The following is a 21,739-nucleotide window of genomic DNA, read 5'->3' on the forward strand; positions in this document are numbered from 1 at the left end:
TCTAGAAATAATGTGTGCTATGATTTTCTAATATAACTACTAGTTTATTTTCTTGTCTTTGTCTGAGGAATTGATGGCAAAGTATGAGAGCAGAGAACTGCCGTTACAGTCACCCGGGTTCGAATCCCGGTGTGGCATTTATTATTTTTTCTTGATTGGAAGGTATTGTTTACGTATCTGCAAAACTGATACTTCTGACGTATACTAACATGAAAAATATTCAATTTCTCTCGGTCTAAGAGTTGAGACGACCTCCTTCACAGGTGAAATGCCAACAACACAAAACTACGTCATCCGTATCAACTTCATTCGTAACCGTCTGGCAAGTAACGTGTTTTGACAAGAATTGATGAATACATAAGGGCTAAACACGTCCGTACTGCTGTAGTATGGACCAAAAATGAGTTCCAAGGAATTGTTCGTAGCTGTGCACAAACTGCAAATTGTGATCGTACTTACAACGCTAGTCACGGGAATGATCCTATTTAAAAAGTCAACTCACCTTTCTACTTAGAAAAAGGGCGAAACAAAATGCATTACTGTTATCAGCTAAGAAATCTTTATATTACATTTCTTGTTGTCATAAAATGTTAATTCTATTTGTAAATCCATAAACTTAATAATATTATTGCGTTGATGTGTAAACCTAAGAAACATCTGACATACTTTATATCTTTTCTGTTCGTATGAATACCTTCGACTATGTTACTTTTTCTTTCCTTCTGTGTAATAATAATAATAATAATAATAATAATAATAATAATAATAATAATAATAATAATAATAATAATAATAATAATAATAATAATAATAATAATAATAATAAGGAATGACATAATTTCAACAGCAATTACATAAACATTACCTTCCCATTCAGAAAAATTGATAACTACTACGTCGGGATTTGAACCCAGGTAGCTGCAATGTGAGGTTCCTGCTTTCACAATTTCACAATGATCCGAGGTGCAAGTCTATGGAAAGTACACCGTCAACAGAAAAGTAACAGAAACGAATGAAAAAGTTAAGAGGCATGTGCAATTGGTCTAGTAGATAACGTAATGAATTCGCGTCCTAATGCTAAGTGATGTCTCTTTTAGTTGTTTACCTTTGTTTCAAATTTGTATGCCCAACATGCAAGATAGAGGAGTATCCATGTCCAGGAGTTGCAATAAGTAGAAATGAATAATTTTCTTCTTTTTCCGAAAAAAAGTGTCTAATTAGTGGAGTACCTAAGTTAAGAGGTTTCACTATAATTGATATATTAACCAAGATTTGGAAACCTAAATAAAATATCTAACCCGTACTTCTCTGGTCTCGCTTTACATTACTGGATAAATACTGAAATACGTTGAATACTTCCACTGTGAATCGTATTCCGCTACCAGAAATACAAGTGCGGAAAAACACAGTCAAACTGTTGGCACATTATGCTGAACAACTGCAGAATGTGGACCGAATGAATATTGACACATTGCGCTGAATGAGGAGAAGTAAAAGACAAAACGTGTGAAATCTTTGACTTATTTTTTAGACTCAAGATATCTGCTTTCGGCATTCATATTTTTCACCAGTGTTAGTAACACAAAGCCAGAAGCTTTCCCACGTATTAAAACAAGCTACGTTTCGACCTGCTGTAAATAAATCTGATTTACGCTTATCCAAATATTACTCTTTGTCAGGAACAAATCTCAGTTTAGAATCTCGAACTCTCTTATGTATACCAAACACCGTGCTCGTGGGTTTTCTCGGGGTTCTCCCGTTTCCTCCCACTTTCTTCATTCCACCATTTCACTCATCTCTCATCATCACCGTCTTCTTTAGCCTAACCAGCATAAACGTGGGACGTAAAACTTAAAGATTTCATTTCATTTCTCTTATGAATAAAACAAGGTTGAAACGGAAATTCATACTTCAACCTTACCAGAGACATGAGTGTAACTTCCTCAAAGACGATATAGTGACATAGTGGAATATTGTACAATTTCTTTTCCACTCTGTTTCCTTTTCGAAAGAAAAAATGGACGGACGGATATACGAGGTGCATACCGAAAATGGTGCTGTTTGATGTAGGTCCAAATCGTGAGAATATCGAATGATTTTTCTCGAATTTAAGAGAATTATACCTAGGCGTACTCTTCAAGTACATTCATCAATTACACAGGTATTCATATTTACTTTATTATTTTAAATTTTGGGCAACAATAAAACAGTTTATCGTATAACTTGTTGCAGGTATTCTTATTTTAAAATCAGGAATAGTCATGGTGAAAATAGAATTTATCCACCCTTTAGTATGTGAGTTGTATTCAGGGGTGTAGCCAGCAGGTTTATGTAGGGGGGCCGTCGTTTTTTAGGGGGGGCAGCTACAATGTACAAAAACAAAAAAAAGTGTGTTGCTGCTAGTGTTTTTGAGGCCTGAAAAAAAGGAAAATTTTGGTTTCCTTCTGGAAAACTAAAAACACTATTTTAGCTTCTTCTTCTTCTTCTTCTTCTTCTTCTTCTTATTATTATTATTATTATTATTATTATTATTATTATTATTATTATTATTATTATTATGTTTTTCTCCACAAATTACATTCAAGGTAGTTTTTATTATGCTTAATCATGAACTACTGCCCGGGACCAAACGGGACCCACTTTTGTGCATAACTATAGAGGTAACCAAGAAAGTTCTGTCACTTTTCGTGGAGGTCTGTGTTAAATTGGTCCTCACACCGTGACCTGAATGAGAGTGGAAATAAGGCGAAGGTCAGTTGTTGGTGTTGGTATATCCAACATACTACCTGGTTGTGGCAATTCAGATACACCGTGAACTTGCGTAAGGACAGAGAAAACATGGGACATCCACAGAGCGTCATAAGCGCATGTATGCTGAACGAGTTCAAATGGAGGTCAAACGCCGCTGCAGTGGGACAGAAGATATGCCAGGCATTTGGTGAGGGTGTCGTGACGACGCGGACAGTGCAGCGATGGTTTAACAAGTTTAAGAACGATGATGAAACACCGGAAAACACCACGTGCCGGAAGACCAACACATGTACAAAGAGGAACTGGGACTACAATTCAGTATGAGTGGAGAAACCATTCGGCAGCACATCCATCAACTTGGGAAGCACTACAAGTTGGGTCGATGGGTCCCACTGTTTTGACTCCGGGCCAGAAGGGAACGCGACAGTCGCCTGTGTTTATTTACTGTTTCGGAGCCATTTCTGGACAGGGCGTTGACATGTGACAAAAAGTGGGTCCTATACGAAGCTTCACGGCGCCGTCATCATTGGTTAGCATCCCATGAACCGATTTCAAAACAACCGAAACCAGCACTGCACCAGAAGAAGGTCCTTCTGTGTGTTTGGCGCATCGTGCATCGGGAACTGCTACCAGCTGGTCAGAGTATCAATGTAACTGTGTAGTGTCAGCAGTTGAGCTGTGTTCAAGAAAAACTCAAAACTCTGGAACCATCACTTCTGAATTGCAAACGGGTCCTCGTTTACAAGACAACGCTAAGTCCCACGTGGCTAGGATGGCTCAGGACACCATTCTACGCCTTGGATGGGAAAAATATTGCAACCACTATATTCCTCGGGTATTGCACCGTCCGATTATCACCTGTTCCATTTTTTGGACCTTAGAGGACGCCAGTTCAAATCCCATGCAAAAGTGCAAAATGCACCTGATACCTTCTTCGCTTCACAGCCCACCATGTTCTACCGCGATGGATTCCATGACCTTTCAGAATGTTGGGAGAAGGTTGTCGATGCTGATGGGGACTATTTTCGATCTTCGTAGGTGACATATCGATGTTCCAAGGTGGTGGGTGAAAAAGCAACAAAACTTTTCTTGGTTACCTTTGCATTTAAATTTAAGACCTTGTATACAGAACCTATCTACACAAGATTGATTTTCTTTGAAATTTCACATAATTTCTTTACGGTTTCCTGACAAAAATATTTATTTATTATTCGTGACTTAAAAAAAAATATTATTTTATTACACTGAGTAGAAATAAAAGAGAGAGAGAGTGAAATCCAAACTGAATAAAAACATTGCTTCTCACCAAATTTTCCATCCTCTATGTCTTTTAAAATACTTGTTAAAGCATATAAAAATATACTGTACTTACAAATCAGTTTAGTGCCTTTGTTTTATGGCTGTATTTATAGTACCTTGTTAAAAAGTTTGTCTTCACACTGACAAATATAAATCGCAGTAAATTGAGTAATCTGCTCTCACAAAAAAGTATCCTATTTTTCGATCGGTATGAAAAAACATTTTTCCATACTATTTTACGGTAAATTATTAATTGTCAGTAAACTTTGTTACTTTTAAATGAATGAAGCGAGATAATTTTACTATGATGTTTTAAAAGCTGGTCATTTGGGGGGGAGGAAATGATTTGGGGGGGCAGGCCCCGATGGCCCCCCCCCCTTGGCTACACCCCTGGTTGTATTTCAGGAGGTAAAGACATTTAAGCTCTATGAACTCCCACCTTGGGCATACTCAGATTCCGGCTGTTAACCCTCTTAAGGTCCTCGTTTGGAATTTACACATAATGTCCTTGGGTCTATTTGGACCCATTTATGCATTTTCGTCTTTTTTTTTCATCAATGTGCTTACATATTGGAGTAAAAAACCGATTATATTTATTTATGTGTTATCGTTAAAACATTTTGACATGTGTACTAAAATCTTGCACATTGTAGAAGTGCGTAAGAATGAAATGTACACATCACTCATACGCTCTTGTACAAATTGAAAGTGAGTAGTTTCATATATACTCATGCACAGGTCGGTGAGACATTGATTTATGTAATAAAGTTTTGTTTATATTTCGTTCGTAATCCTATACACATATTCTAACATAGTAGCTCTACATAATTAACTATTGAAAATATTTAGATTACAGCAAAAGAAATAATCTTATACAAAATCCGTTATACAAAATACTGATTCAATATCTCCCTCGGAACACAAATGCGCACACACACACAAAAATACAATAAATCTGGAATTGTATGTCCATAGACCGTTGAAATATTATGGTTTATAATGTAAATGGAAAAATTTCAAACATATCCGCGAAAATATGAAGAGATACAGGCAATGGTACAACCACAGGGGGGCAGAGGCTAGTCAGACATGAATATTATAACCATGGGCAAGAGTTGCCTATAGCCATTTCATTCATTTTTTCGATTCTTCCATTTAGTGATTTGATCTTTTGATTCCTGTTTTGAGAGCTTACCTATTCCGCTAACTTGATTGCTTGTAGGAAGTCATATGGTTCAAGTTTCAAGGTTCAAGATGCTTTTTTCTTTGAACGGGGAATTCTGGGTATGATGTGACGTCATCTTGGGTGACAGTCTTCAATGCTACACGTGGTTTGTTGAGTGCCTACTTCGTTACTGTTCGTGTGGTGTTCGTTGAATGTGTTTTTCGAGGTGATTTCTTGTGCGGATTCTTCGTTATCGCATTAGTGTTATTTTTGTGTCATGTCAAATCGTATTGCTACCTATCGTCTCCCTTGGGTACTGGCTTCTAGATATTCCCTAAAGAAACAGTTGATAACAATTCAGGTCTGAGCTCGTGTCCTGTCCAAGCGCTAATTGACAGTAGTAAGATAAAAATAAATAAATAAATAAAGAAAGAAAGAAGCGATTTGACATGAGTAGCCTCAGTGGTTCTTAGGTTTAATCATACTTACTTTTGTGCATATACTTGCATATATACGACTGGCAAGTTGACGATCCATAAGTATTTGCACACACATAAATAAAAAAGAGAATATTACCTTGGAGGAACTATTTATTGAATAGATATATGTATGTACGAAGTACACGAAAAGATATTAACAACACACAAAATTTTCACTTCATATAGCATGAATGCTTAAACAGTTGAAATTACGCACACAAACTGAACGAATGAAATTGAGAAAGATAAAACACTTAATATCACGAAAATATACGTAGGTACAGTAGAGCGTCGATTATCCGAACGTCGGTCAACCGAACGACCGCTTAACCGAACTGTGTACTCGCTCGCACCTGTTATTCTCCCACCCTACCGTCCATCATCCCCCTCACTCCCAAACCAAGTTTCCCACAGTAGTCGCCGCACCGAGCCACCGCTGGCTAAACATTGCTTCTAATGGGGCCTTCATAAGGCGCTGCTGACCGGCCAAGCCGCCAGTCGCTGTGTTTCAACAATCAGCACACTTCTGTCGGTTTGGCACTGGCTGTAGAAGTACAATACAGTACAGTACAGTTCGATTATCCGAACAAACCAGTTTTCCGAACACCCATGTCCCCCAATTACTTCGGATAATCGACGCTCTACTGTATGTATATTGTAGATTAAAACACTAAGAATTTATATTTAGTTATATTTGTAGTCACTTGCACTGAATCACTATTCACGTTGACGTTGGGCTTTCACTTGCGAAGTAGGGGCAATGAGCGTGGGAATTGTAGGGAACACTAACTTCCGATGGGGCTCCGCAATTCCGAAAATGCTGTACTTTAGGAGATAATTATTGGAACATCACTTCGTTCACTTTTCCGGTTGATACTGCAATTGTAGTTCCACCAGATACTTAATAACTTTTCATAGCCGTCCCATATTAACACGTAGGTAAGTTTATCCGCAGGAGACTTTTCGTTCCTTCTTCACTCAATGCTAAGCGCCAACTCCTCGCTTCTGCCAATACTTGGGAAAATCCCGGTCTTCGTGCCTCTGGTTGGCAGTATATTGTAAAAATTAATAAGAGAACTACCAAAGTTTGTATATCAATACATAATACAAATATAGTGGTGGTAGATTTACTAGCTCTGGCAACACGTGTTTTAGTTTCGTCGGAACGAAAACTTGGGGATTGCGATTAAACAAGTGTTGCAGATCAACTTAAAAGGTTCAGTCCATGACTGGTGGATTTTTCACTTTATAGTTCGATACAAAGCAGTTCAGTAAAAAAGAATGCACATTGGCAATTGTGTGGCTTAATCATTTTGTCTGCGACTCATGCGGGCTGCGACCACTATTCTCACGATAGGTGGGATGACTAAACGTTAATGCGCCGGAATGCAACATTCAACGCGCACTTGTTTACACTGTAACAACTTCATGTCTAAAAAGATTTCCAAACTTTAATAATCGTTGTTATAAAGAATATATACAAAACAGCCTCAGTAGCGAAAACGATGGATTGGTAACTTCGCTCAAGGAAAGAAATTAGTTTGTTCTTTCAAAGCACTCTGCTAATAAGATAAGAGTTCGGTTCAGAAACTAAGATTTCTTTGTATTACCGTGAGAGACGATAAGACTGAGGAACACCTGCGGGTAAAGAAAGAACAGTTTCTTACCAGCTCGGAAGCGTTCAGAGCCAAGCAAGAAAAAATAACTTCTCCTTTTCCGTGAATAAAATAATAATTTTGCGTGATGAATAAAAGTAAAAAAAAAAAAAATACTGTCCAAAAGTGTAACCTTGTGACCATGCTGACGATCACAGTATAGAGGTTTGTTTTGATGAAAAAGTCATAGGAAATCTAAATGTTTATAAGCTAACTATATTAATTTGCGGAAATGATATATTAAACCTTAAAAGGATTTCTAGTGTTTTTGAAAAGGAGCATCAGATATTCAACACAGTTCCACATAATCGATTAAGAGTGTACTTTGTATGTTACTACTGTCAGTGTTTTTACTTGAAGCCATTTGAAGATGAATTTGAGCATGGGTCACATGCTGCAGGGATGATGTTGCAGTTTGGATATTTTTTGTGGAATAGGAAATTTTGCTCTGGTTACAGCATTGGGCAAAAGTAGTTTCTATTTATGAAGCATGCTGCGGAATTGTGCACATCGCATTGAAATATCAGGTATTTGGTTTTAATTATTTTTTCCTTAGTTGCAAAATATTTATTTGGTTTTGTTTGCTGTTGTTTCATTTCAAGTATATAATTTAGTGAAATTTCCACTGCACGTTAATTGCCGTTTTTTAAACTGTGATAGGGTTAAAAAGGGTTAGAAGGGCGTGCTCCCCTCATGTATATAATTTATTTTTGTTTTCTAAGAGGGGTGGGGGGCTTGCCCCCTCCTCATGTGCTTTTTTCATTATGAAAGCATGATGGTTCTTGCTGTAGTACATTATAGTCGGGACCACCATAATTTCTAACCAATTCGATTCGTAAGGAACTGGTTCCTGATGATATTTTACGAGCTGTTCCGAGGGACCGGTTCTTTATGAATCTCAATGAACCATTCAATTGAATGAAATGTCCTAAGTAAACTCTTGCGTAACCATGCAATACATAATGCAAATTTTATATATATGTCCCACGTGCTTATGTTTACAAACACTCAACCTGTGCTGCTATTTATAAACAAGAACCACGTGCATATTGCTATAGAGTACTGCAGCTGCAGACGAAGGAGACAACAGCGACACAATGTTGTTCACACGAAGATGAGGGAACAGCAGCGCCACCGCATCACCTGGGGCGCATGTATTACAGATTCCATGGACAGCCATCAGTTTCGACTGGTCAAATTCCCTTTCTTGCCTTGCAATTGATCCTATGAAGTACCTCACCCAAACCTAAAGTTTTAGCTTGCAGTAGAGCTAACGGTTGCTTTTTCGCATGGCTTGCAATGGAACCTTGTGGGAAACTTTACATCTCTTTCTGCTTGCAGTGGTGCAGCGAGATATTCCTAATCACAACCCGGCCTAGCTTGAAGTGGAGCTTTGATGGGAATTCTAACCCCTCTCTGTTTGCAGTGGAGCAGCGAGTGTCCAACACCCCCTCACGTAGTTTGCTACTAAGGAATCCTTCCCGAGACCGTCAGGTCAAGGGCACACCTACTCCAACCTAATATTAGAAAAGTTACATTGTTGCAGTTTTTCAGTAGTCCAGTCTAGACTTTTATACAACAATGCCTTTATTGTTTGCTTAATTGCTTTATTACCTAACCGGTTTTATGTCTGTAGGGCCTCCCCGGCCTTGGGTAGGTTCCTGGGGGAGCTGGCTTTATTACCCTGACTGATAGGTGGTTAGATGGGTTCCTGGAAAAGGTTGAGTGTTAGGAGGGTTGGAGTAGTTTTTAGAAAAAAAGGTTGAATGACCTGTATCACATGATTTTTGATAGGGGTTGTTTCTATAGGAAACTCGGGATATGTATTGGATCATATCTTTTAATCCTTCGTAATGATTACTCGAACATACTAGAAAACTCGCTGTTAAATTTGATTGTGAACATATTAATTAATTTAATTGGTTCGTTTTATTAAAGAAAACTCAGCATATGTGTTGGATCGTATCTTTTTTTATTCTTTCGTTTTTATAGGAAACTCAGAGGAAATATATTCTGAAAATTAAGATTGCGTAGAACAACTATGATGTGATCATATTAATTTAATTGGTTCGTATTATTTAATTCGATCATTTGCATAGCAACTTCAGAACAATCTTTGTTTGTGATCATAATAAAGATGGGAGGGAATAAACTTTATTCATGCGGGACTTTTTTTCTTAAACCTCCTCAGACCTGAGTATGACCAAAGTTTTGGATACATGATATAGTTGGTTTGCTATGTTCAGTTCGGTGCAAATATTAAGAAAACAATAACATTTTCCATAATTGAATTCTGATTGGCTGAGAACTGGTTGGTCGCTGTAGATGCCACCCATTTTAAATTGAAAAAATATATTTGTTCAACTACATTATTTATGATTTTAGAAAACAAAACAATATTGCTATGGCTAATATCTAATCTTAAGAAAACTAATATCTAATGATGAATAAATGTTCTTATAAATTTAACTAAACTTATATGAAGGCTAGAACGTGAAAATTTTTTGAAACAGAATTGAAAAATGTCCATGAGAAAGAGTTCATGGAATTTTACAGTTTTTCCTTATCACAAAGCAGGAAAACGTGATTCATAACATTCAATTTTTGTGCCTAGTCTTGAGTGTGAAAATGGAAGAAGCAGTTCCTTGGACCAACACACAAATATACCTTGCACTTGCAGCAGCGATATCTACTTCTTCCTTTGCAACCTGGCATTCGACAGCGTGTATTGGAGTTGCTCATATTCACAAACCATGGCAAATGAACACCAGATTTGCGGAAATGGATAGATGGTATGGGGTAAACTTTTCTTTCCTTGTTTACTTGGAACAAAATCATCATCCCCTTCTTCATATTCATCACTGCTTTCCTGAACCTCTGAAGATGAGGCAGTGCAACACAGAAACTCCCCCACTTCAAATCGAAAATCAATATATTCAAAATATCCTTCTTGGGACAACCTAAGGCCTTTCTGTCCTCACGATATTGGATCCAAGCATTTGTAAGTGCTAGATCTATCATATGGTGGAAAAGTCTAATAGTCCATTTCTTTGTACGATGCAGCATTGGATAGAATGAGAGCATTCGATCATGTAAATCAACTCCCCCCATATTGTCATTGTACTTTGAAATACACTCAGGACGACTAATCTGAATAAACTTGTTGTCTTTCTTGCTCCATCTTTTACAGAGTGACATTGGCTCAATTCCTTGCATAGTACTCATTAACAAAACTCCCTTATTATCGAACCACTTCACTACTGCTATTTGGTTATCACTTCGGACACTCATATCACATGCGCCACGCCCTTTCTTCTTTAACTCAAGGTCACTTGCCAAATGTGCAGAGGCAGGAACATGACTTTTCATGATTGTGCCAGTTGCGGTTAATCCGCTTTGGTTTAGTTCCTCCATCAATTGAATGGAAGTAAAATAACGATCGAAATATAACTTGTAACCCTTATCAAGCACATTTACCAGGTCGCTTGATAAAGCTGCTGGTAATCGGTAAGTTTTGCAACGTTTCTGAAGTGCTGCTTTGCCTTGGTAAACTTCGAAATTGAGAATCAAACCACTTGGAGCTGCCAACACAAATATTTTCAATCCTTCAGGGTGAGATTTGCCTGGTACTCTCTGTTTCAGACGGGTTTGTCCAGTGAAAGGGGCCATCTGTTCATCTACACATAAATGTTCAGGACGTGGTAGCTGTAAGCACTTCTCTCTGATAATGGAGAGCATTGGGCTCATTTTCCAAACTCTATCTACCTTCTTGTCTTTTTCAGGTATATCATCATCATAGACAACTTTAAGTCGGGTTCATAACTGAAAAAATCTGTCTCTTTGCATTGTATTCTTAATAATATCAATCCCATATTTTCCTGTCCAATACATATGAAGCTGGGGAAATTTTATTGTTCTTGCTAGAATAGATACACCAAGAAAGTGTTGTATTTCTTCAGGGGACACATCAAATGTTTTTTCATTTTCATTTACGTGTGTTCTATTAGTTTGAGTTGCTACTAACTTACAGAAGTCATCACTGAGATACTGGGTAAAATAATGATGAGGTTGCCAAGTCATGTCAGTGTTAGGGTTATAATCAACTACAGGTGGGTCCAATAGCACTGGTCGAAAATCCTCAGTTTTCTTCCAGAAAAATCTGCGCTGTTTAGCCTTGCAATCATCTCTTGACTCTTCTTCAGGCAGAGATTCTGTTGAGCTTGATCCATCTTGAAAATCTTCTTGATCACTAAGGTCCATATCAGATTCATCCAATGCATCTAGAATTTCGTCCACAAGTAAGGGTTTAGCTCCTAGAATTAAAATAATATTTCTAATTAGATATGAAAAATCTAATTTAAAAACTTCAAAAATATGAATTCTTGAAAAATATGAAAACTTGAAAAACGATTTGTTCTTCAAGAAAAAAAATAATGTCTATAAATGCACGTGTGTCGCTTTTGTTTGTAATTTCTCTGTAGTATCTCTACTTTATCATGCTTATCACTACCTACAGAACATTTTAGCGATTGTTCTAAGCAAAAAATTATTATGACTATTATTATGGTCATTATTATGGTCCCCTGAGTAGCAACGCCACTGATTACAGAACATTTTATCTGCTATTCTAAGCATAGTCTATAGTGCTGTTACCGCTAATACAGCTAATCCCATTTTATCAGAGCATACTATTATGCTAACCAAAGGAAAATCCTCCTGTTCCCTAAGTAGCTACACCACTGATTGCAGTACCATTTAGTTGCTTTCTAAGCATCGTAATTATTCTGACAGAATCATTGTACCTCTGTCCCCTAAGTAGCTACGCCACTGATTGCAGTACTTTTAGCTGCTATTCTAAATAAAGTATTATTCTGAAATAATTATAGTATCCCTGCTTCTAAGTAGCTACACCACTGATTGCAGTACCATTTAGCTGCTTTTCTAAACATCATACTATTTTGACAGAATCACTGTACCTCTGTTTCCAAAGTATCTACGCCACTGATTGCAGTATTTTTAGCGCCCATTCTAAATGAAGTATTATTCTTACAAAATTATATTCCCCAATCCCTAAGTAGTTAACCAATTAATTCCAATGCCTTTTAGCTGCAATTCTAAGCGTAGCATTTTTCTAACAGAAATACGAAATTTACATCTACAAACGTGAAATTAATTCCTCCCTCTACAAATGGTACCTCCAGATGTCATAATTAAATATTTCTCTATTGCAGCTACAACACACGATATGAATTGCTAAAAAATATGTCACTTACTAGCAACCATCTAATAAAGGTTAGTAATACTTTGTCTTTCAAAAGAAATTAACAAACACATCTATAATTCACGACTTACCTCGACTTGCACGAGCACATTTTTCACGCTGGTGTTCTGCCATCTCGATAACGTGCTGCCCCCTACAAACATTTTGTTGAAATTTTTCAAGTTGTCTACGATTCGTTCAAGGTTAGGTGAGATGCCATTCGGACCTAGGGAGGTTTCTTAGCATACGTATTGAACAATGAATTCAAAGCCAACGGTAGCTCTAGCTACCAAAATTCGCCTTCAGGTCTGAGGAGGTTAATTCGATCATTGCTTAGCAAATTCAGAACACTCTTTGAGTGTGAGCTTGGTAAAAGGTCGTATACGGAGTACATATACAGAGCGTGGTTTTCGTATGTCTTTTGCTGGTGAACTCAAGATATGAATTGAAGTTTTCGCGCGCTTTTTGGAAACTGGTTGGGCGAGAGTGGAAGATGGCGCTATCGGGTAAAGGTGCATGTTAAAACATGAAGACAAATACAAAAGAAAACCGACGCCGTGTCGAGTATACATCACAGAGTGCCGACAGAGTAATAAAAACAAGTTTGGCGCCTCGGTAGGTGAACACAAGACATTGTCGGCAGAGAATACAAAGAAGATTGAGGTTGTGACAGGTTGAAACATGTTTTTATGCCAATTGGTAATAGAGAAGAAGTTGGCGCCGCGAATGTTGAACACGTGATTACCTTGTGGGTATGAAAATACTTTAAATACGGGTTATAGCGGAAAATATATAGAGACCTCTTTGAGAAAGAAGAACCCTACGAGGTTAACACTGAAGCAATATCCGATGCTGAAACAAAAATATACGAATCATCGTCAGATGAAGAATATGATTTTGATGCAATAGAATCACCAGTGCTAACAACAGTTTCACCAACACCACCATCATCTCCAGTTGTATTATCAAGAACATCACGATTTTGGGGTTTAGATTGCTGTTGTAATAGTCAAAAGGTGGACCGTGAATGTATAAAGAAGGCTATTGAAAAATGGGATTTCAACGATACATTAATATGCGACGGATGTAGAGAAGGATCCCTTCATGATTTTGCGCATGATAGTATGAATGTACACTCGAAGTTATTGGAAACCCGTGCTTCGATTATTATTGCAAGTCCTAGTGTTGAAGAAGATGTGTTTTGCTTCTATGCAAACACGCATATTATTGGAAAATTAACAAGAGAAAAATTCTATGAAACCTATGTGGAATTATTAAGTGATACAGACTACTTTGTGCAATTACTGGACATTTTGATAAGAAAAGAGAGACGGGAATCGAAACTTCCAGATTGAAAAAATGTATTCGAATAGAGTTAGTGTTTCATGTGTGTTATGTAGTGATGAAAACATTAATGTGAATTGTGTATTAAAAACTATAAAAGTATACTTACGTAACAGCAATCCAATTGAATGAATGGAATTCAAGTTAAATTCATGGTTGTACTCATCTTCATAATACTGGAACATTTGCAACGAAGTACTTATCTCTTGATAAAACTCTAGTGAACTTTTTGAAGTTCTTGAACAAGAACAAAGTGAAATCTCACTTATATGGTTTATGCGTAAAATTTGTGATCTTTTAAAAAATACAGAATTTGTTGGACAGATTATTCCGTTTTTCATTCATCATACAAATGAAATTTCACCATGTGTAAATCAGTATATTATCGATATTCAAGGTTTTAAAATGTCTGATAACGAATTTATCATTCGTGAGTTTTGTTTAACTGCATGCGATGATACAGTAAATTTCCATTGCTTGGTAAAATCACCAATAGGTTATAATTTATTATCATTAGGTTGTCGAAAACAAATTGATTGGTTAACTTTAAATTTACACGGTTTGAAATGGAATAGCAAAACTGGATATGCTGTATCATGCATACGAAACCTTGTATATCAATTATGTTCAAAGAATTCAACCTTTTATTGTAAATGTTTAGAGAAATCTCCTTTGGATTAAAAGAATATTTGCATTAGACAATGTCATTGATTTAGAAACAAAACATTGTCCTTCATTAAGTGAATTATGTGGAAACACATTTAATGAATATTGTAATTTTCACACAAATATTGCAAAGAAATCAGGATGTGCATATCGTAATGCACAACAGTTGAATTATTGGTGGAAATATGAAAGATCAACAGCATTAACTAATGCATTATCAAGATTGTAATGTGTTTTTCTTAGGAATTGTAAATAAAATGAGGGATGTAAGTTTTAAAAAAATATTGAAAATTAAAAAAGTGATAAAAATTGTATATATGATAAAAAATAAAAATGTAAATATATAAGAAACAAATATTTTAAAAAATTATTTTTCTTTTTTTAAAAAAATTGTTTACATGTTTATAAACGATATCATTATTATTTTTCAATTTTTTCTTGTTAAACATTTTTAAACACTTTTGAAATGATTGAGTGCGAATAATATGATGCAAAAAGAATAAAACAAAATATCCGCACAACACAGAATTATCATGTTGATATTGATGATTATTCGTAAAGTACATTGTAGTATTTTTCGACAAAGAGTTTTTTATTTCCTTGGGAATGTCCATAGCAAGACTATCAAAGTAGAAACCATGTATTTTCGTATGGATGTACACTGCAACCCAATGGGATCCAGCAGAATCAGATGTATCACATGTGAATCACCAGTGCAGCAGGAGGTTCTACCGTTACAGGAAGTCTCTCAATAGGGTAAATTCCAGTAACACTTGCACCAGTCACTTTATCACTTAGTAACACTTTTAACAATTCATCACTATACATGATGAAGATTATTATTTTTTAATCGTAGTAGGTATGGAACTATCACTGTTGTTCACATGTAACACATAGTCATACACTTTCACATATTCACTATACAGTAATGCCTCATGAACACTGCACCTATATTGTCCGAAACGATGCTTATTATGTACACAGCGATGAACGTGAAAACCTAATGCAGTATACTTTGGACAGTTTATTTCTTCTAAATTTGTAACTTCTCTTTGAAGAATTTCTTGAAGAAAACACTTTCTAGTTATTCTGTATTTGTATATGGCTGTAGTATTTGAGCAGTATGTTTGAAGTATTTCCTTAAGATGTGAATATTCCACATCGCCTTCGTCCCAGGCAATGCCATACACATTCTCACCTAGATATCTGTTTGTAGTTACGATCGGCTCAGCTAACTTATTTAAAGGAAATGGTGGTTTAAAAATCAAATTTTGGAGAAAGGGAACGTCAGGATTTACAATGGCTAATCTCTTTCACAATAAACTCATCTTCGTTATCATGATACGCCGAGAAGTGTACAACAACCCTCATCGTACTCAACTGAATAAATTAGAAGGTGTTATCAGTATAAATATTTCTATCTTTGTGTACTTGTGCTAAAGAATCTAATTGCGCATACACAATGCATGTAACAGGTTCACTTAAAGTTTCTGAAAATGATACTTTTAAATTTACAGGAGAATCACGTACTACATCCCACGTGTTATCATCTAAAGTTCCTGTTGGAGGTAGAATAAAAGCATACAGAGGATATCCGTTTGGATACTCATCAAGAGTAACAATATGTGAATAATTTTGATACTATATACCAGTACCTGAAATCAAAGTATAGTACCTTAGAAGGTATAAATCGTTATTAAAATCAGGAGTGAGGGGGTTGGGAGGAAATGATTTTGAGCCGACATGTAATTGCAGTTTGTTAACGTTAAAGTTTCGAAATTCAAAGGGATTAAGATGTGATTTCTTATTGAAGGCTGTGTTGGAGATGAAACCAATAACCAGGCCTTTAGGAACATTACCCAAGAAGAGATTATCAATGTTGTAAGACTTTACTTGTGCAGGTATAGTATAAGATCTTGTTTCCACTCTCGTCAGAGGTAACTTGGCAGATTTCCGATTTATTTTTATTTTTTTTATTTAATTGCATAGCTAAATCTGCAGCTACATCAATACGTCGTACATGAAGAATAACTTTCTCAAGAGGCAACTTTATAACTTGTATTTTCAGGAGACATTAAGCAAAAATTATCTTTACTACGATGTAGTTTTACACGTAAGCTTACTTTGTTAGGGAGCATTCGATCTAAACTTACAATATCAGTATGAAGACGTCAATACATTTCAAAAGATTTACTATTTTTCACCTTATTAGCACGTTTTTGCAAACCAGCATTTGTATTATCTAATTTATTAAAATGTTTTGCTGTATCTTTATGCCACATGGCACATGCTAAATGTGTTTTAGAAGCGTCATAAGAATAATTTAATAATGTTTCAATGTATGCACGATAAGGATAATATCCTGATGATTTACCATTTAACGAAATATCAATTTGGCTAAATAAAGAATGTAAGAAATTTATTTACTGGTGCAACAGTATCATCTGGACTTAAAATTGTACCATCAGCATTAGTAATTTTACGGCGTACATAAAGATATAGATATGCAGGATGAATAAATTCTCCTGTTTCTACCGACAGGCGACAATGTAACTGATTCTATACGTTCATCACATTCAACATATACAACATTTGAAAAACTAATACTTATAAAACTTGATATTGCGTTTAATTCCTCTAGTAAATGATGAATGGATGGATAATATCCAACAAGAATTTTACTTTTCATAGGAACTCCAATTTTAAATTTGTACCATATAACATTTTCACCTTCGGAAACATTATAACATGTTAATGGAATATGTACTTCACTTAATCCTACATGCTAATCGGATTCTGATAAACGAATATTATTTTTTAATTGATTAATAAAATGTGTTGGACTATTTGTAGGATATACATCTGCACTAGCATTTGAAACTAATGTAATGTAAAAACTATCATCAATAATTTCAGAAATCATTTTCGTTTAAAGTGAAATGTTAGGTTTGAAGTTCCAAAACGAAATGTTAATTTTAACCCGTGTTCATCTTTTAAGTTTACTTCTATCGTGTCAAAATATTTCTTTTCAACTTTAACATAATGCGGTGTGTGAAACACAAAAGATTTTATATGACCGTGTTGTACATTATATATATTAAGTTTTCGAACTAATGGTCCTATATTTTGTTGTTGTTTTACAATATCAATGCAAACATTAATTGTATTGGGAATATTATATTCTAAATCACATGGAAATTTTCCACTTGTTAATATTAAATCAACATTTCTAACTTTTGTGTATATAACATTTTTAACATCAAGCGTATTTTCATCAATAAATCAAAAAATGTGTTGTAATTCTGGTGTAACCAATTATACATTGATGATCTAATTTCAAAGAATGTTTAATAACAATTTGATTTTTATTTTGTAAATAGTGTAACATACGAACATTTTCAGGAATTAATTGTAGAATAGATTCAATTGATGAATTATATCCCGGTGTTATTGGAACATGGTGGCGTTCAACTTTATCATCGATAACACTAGTAATTATAATTTCTTCATTTTCACCAAATTTGTAAAAACTCCACGGAATATTAACTTTGTGTTAATGCACCCCATTCCCCATCACTTAAATCAATAGGTTGTGCCAATTTAACTCGAAATGATGATGTGGTATTACTATCAAAAAGAATGCTACTTGCATTTGGAGGAAGAGTAACGTAATGGTTGTAATGATTGTATACTTGATAAAGAATCAGAATTTGAATAATCATAATATATTTTTGATAATTTTGTCATTTTTACATACTATATTCTTTCCAGCGTTTAAATAAATTAACTACTACCGCAGGACTGGATTTTCTTACTTTACAAATACTTTGTCTATTACTACTACTACTACTTCTATTCACTATTGATGCTGGTGTGCTAATAGGTGTACCAATAAATTCTTTAGGAACATTAAGATCTAATAAATTTTTAAATTCATGAATACCTATAGGATTTCTTGAATATTTTCCTGTACGAACAACATCATTTACTAAATCTATAATATTTGAACCTGGTATTGTTTTTCCATGAATACGTACTGTACCAGACTTATCCCACTGAATTTTATCAGAACTTGTCAGCTGTTTTAATAATAGATTTGTTTTCTTACAGTGTTTTCGGTACTGATTGTGAAATGTCTGATACAAATGGTAAAATAGAAGTATTGCTATCTTGTTTGGAAGTTGATGATGATTATGATTTTTCTTCTACTTCTTGAATGATTGGTAAAGTAATAGGTTTATGTGAAGATGATGTATACTGTAAATAACGATGCAAAGCTTGTTGATATAATTTCCACTTTTGTTGTACACTAAGATCACGACGTTTTAAGATGTTATTCATTTTTTCATCTAAACATGACAGATGTGAATCTATGGATTTAAGATTCGATTGAATTTCATGTACAGCATTTTCAGGAACTAAAATCATTTTACGTAATTCTGACATACTTAACGACTAATAATATTGCTTCCTACTGCTGCGAGAAGTAGTCCCAAGATTAACGGTAGAAGCGCACCACCTTTTTGTAGTAACAACTTCTTCTTCTTCTTCAATGCAGTACGCTGCTGAGATAGAGCACGTAAGATCTTTTTATGTCTACCTAAACGTTGCTTCTGACGAGAATTTAAAGGGATGTTTCCTTTTATTGTGTTTTAGCTACTTGAGATATTGTTCTTATTAAATCCCCTGAAGCATTTTGTAAAATTGGTTTTCGTTTTGTATTCTTGCATTTGCACAGAAAACGGAGCGTGTTGTAGTGTTGTTTCACCTTCAATATCTTGTTGCAAACTAAAAAATTTCTGTATGCATGTCTTTTACGTTAGCGTACACACATGATTTCATTCGGAAAAATATTTGTACGTATTCACAATGCATCGTTTGTTTTTTGTGTCAAGTCAAATAATAAAAAAGAATGAGGCTCCCGTGTTACTTCCTTAAACACACTCAGGATTTCTTTACTATACCGAGGCATAATCTGCCTTGCTAAATATTGTATTTGTAATTTATCACGTGGATTTTTAAATACTATAATATAATGTGGATTTAAACTAATATCACGTGTGTTTTCCTTTTGGAAATAAATTTTGAATAATAAATTTTACCGTTAAATTTCTATGTTGTGAATACTTTGTAAATAAATTAGCAACATCGCCGTTAGTTTCTGACATTAAATCATCAAGTATTAATAATGAATTTTCTTTAACATCAAAATTATTCATGTCAGGTATTCCCTCTACAAAACGTATTTTTGCATTTGCATCTAATTTTGGTATTACTGCACCATAGAACCAAACAATATCATTAAACTTTATACTGCAGCGTTTGTTTTTTGTGTCAAGTCAAACATTTGATCACTTTCATTAAGTAAACGATTTACAACACAAGTTTTACCAGCCCTTGAAGGACCAGCGATTAAAATAGTCGAGGGATGTTAAAACTTTAACATCTTGTAATCAAATCAATGCATACAATAGAGTTTTTGCTTTATATACATACTCACACTCATACATAGAATTTCAAGCTTCCATATAAATTTTAATATTTTCACAATCGTTGATTGTTCGGAGTTTACATAGTAAACGAAACGGTTAAAAATCACTGGGATATAAGATTAAAGCTTGAAATAACTAGTTTATATATTGTTTGCATAGCAAAATTAAAATAAATTAGGAATAAATTAAAAATAAATATTTTTTACAATCGATGATTGTTCGGGCGTTCATAGCACGAAACAGAGATTTATACAAGTCACATTCACTCATTCGTGGGCCTATAACCGTAAGGTATTATCTGTCAGGAAAGTAAAAGTACACCTATTTTTCGAGTCTGGCATTCCTGCGCTCCATCCATGGAAAGTATGAGAATTAAATCAATCAAATGTTTACTGAGGGGCAAAAAGAAAAGTTTAATCTGAATAAGACATTGCAGAGGAGCACAAGCTGTGAATACGAATAGTGCATAGTGTAAATAAAGGATGACACCGAAAGAGAAAGCCAGAAACAGCTGTTAAACTTAGAAAAAAGAGTAAAAATTGTCGAAGTGGGAATATAAAACTCAAATACAACAAATACGCCGACAACTAAACGTTTACCACGCCATGATCTTGGTGTAGTGGCTAAGGTGCTGGCTTACAAATGAAAAGAACGCGAGTTCGAATCCCCGTAAAGGACGTTCTTTAAAAATTTTGTTAATAGTACATATAGCTCATGAGAGATGGTGAAAGAGGTCGTATTTAGTCTTTCGTAGCAATTATTATTGGTAATGTTTAGTACAGATAATACTTTTTGTCTTTGCGTATTGCTTTTATTCTCTTCTTAATTTTGAAAGAAAAGAATATAAGAAGAAATGCCATCAAAATTCCTGATATTTTGAATGTAAACGCCATTTGCAATTAGTAAAGAATAAAAATTGAACGTTCCGATGTAGCTGCAAAAAGTAAAAGTAAAAACATGGAAGTGGAGTGTTCGAATCCATACTCATGGTTATTAAAAATACAATTTCTACATGCCTTACACCTCCCGACCACGTTTCTACGTTAGCAATTAAGAGGTTTGTGTTTAGGTTAGGCTGGTCAATACGTTTTACAAAGGGGCCCGGTTTAGCTCTGACGCACCACAGGTGCGAGCAGGGAACAAAACACCTCTTCTCTCTCCGACTGTGTGTCTATTTATCTATCTATCTGTATATATATACAACGCTATTTGTGAATGCCATAACAACCCTAATTTTCAGCGGATTGAGACGAAACTTGGCACAAACTTGAATTGTTGAAATACCTTGATGAGTTCGTTAACCAGAATAATCAGATGAAAATGTTCAAAATGGCGGCCCTTCAAACTCGTAAAAACTTCTAAGGGAACCAAATTTCGCCCATAAATAGGTATTCAGAAAGTTTGAATAACTTTTCCTCTTTTACTGAGATATTTGTGTGCAGGGACTTATTGAAATATTGGACCCGATTAATCGCATAAAGAAGGTTCATGCTCTTTCGCTACGGTCAGGCTTTTTTTTTGCAGGAGGGAGTTATTTTCGTATCGGAACAAGATGATTGTTAGTGATGATATGAAATTACACATTGAAAGTGAAGTAACTTGTGAAACGTGTTATTTGAAAGAATAAT

At 35.1% G+C, this 21,739-nt stretch overlaps 1 long non-coding RNA gene across 1 annotated transcript in view; it reads left to right on the forward strand.

Moving 5' to 3' along the window:
- The first annotated feature begins 5,413 nt into the window (after positions 1–5,413).
- Positions 5,414–21,739, forward strand: part of LOC145668046 (uncharacterized) — a 105,486-nt gene continuing 89,160 nt past the window's right edge. The window contains exon 1 of the long non-coding RNA XR_014127962.1: positions 5,414–7,876. This is a non-coding gene — a long non-coding RNA (uncharacterized LOC145668046). The remainder of the gene's footprint in view (positions 7,877–21,739) is intronic.

The sequence above is a fragment of the Thermobia domestica genome, chromosome 13, assembly GCF_964235325.1.
Source record: "Thermobia domestica chromosome 13, izTheDome1.hap1.1, whole genome shotgun sequence".
Taxonomy (NCBI): Eukaryota; Metazoa; Arthropoda; class Insecta; order Zygentoma; family Lepismatidae; genus Thermobia; species Thermobia domestica.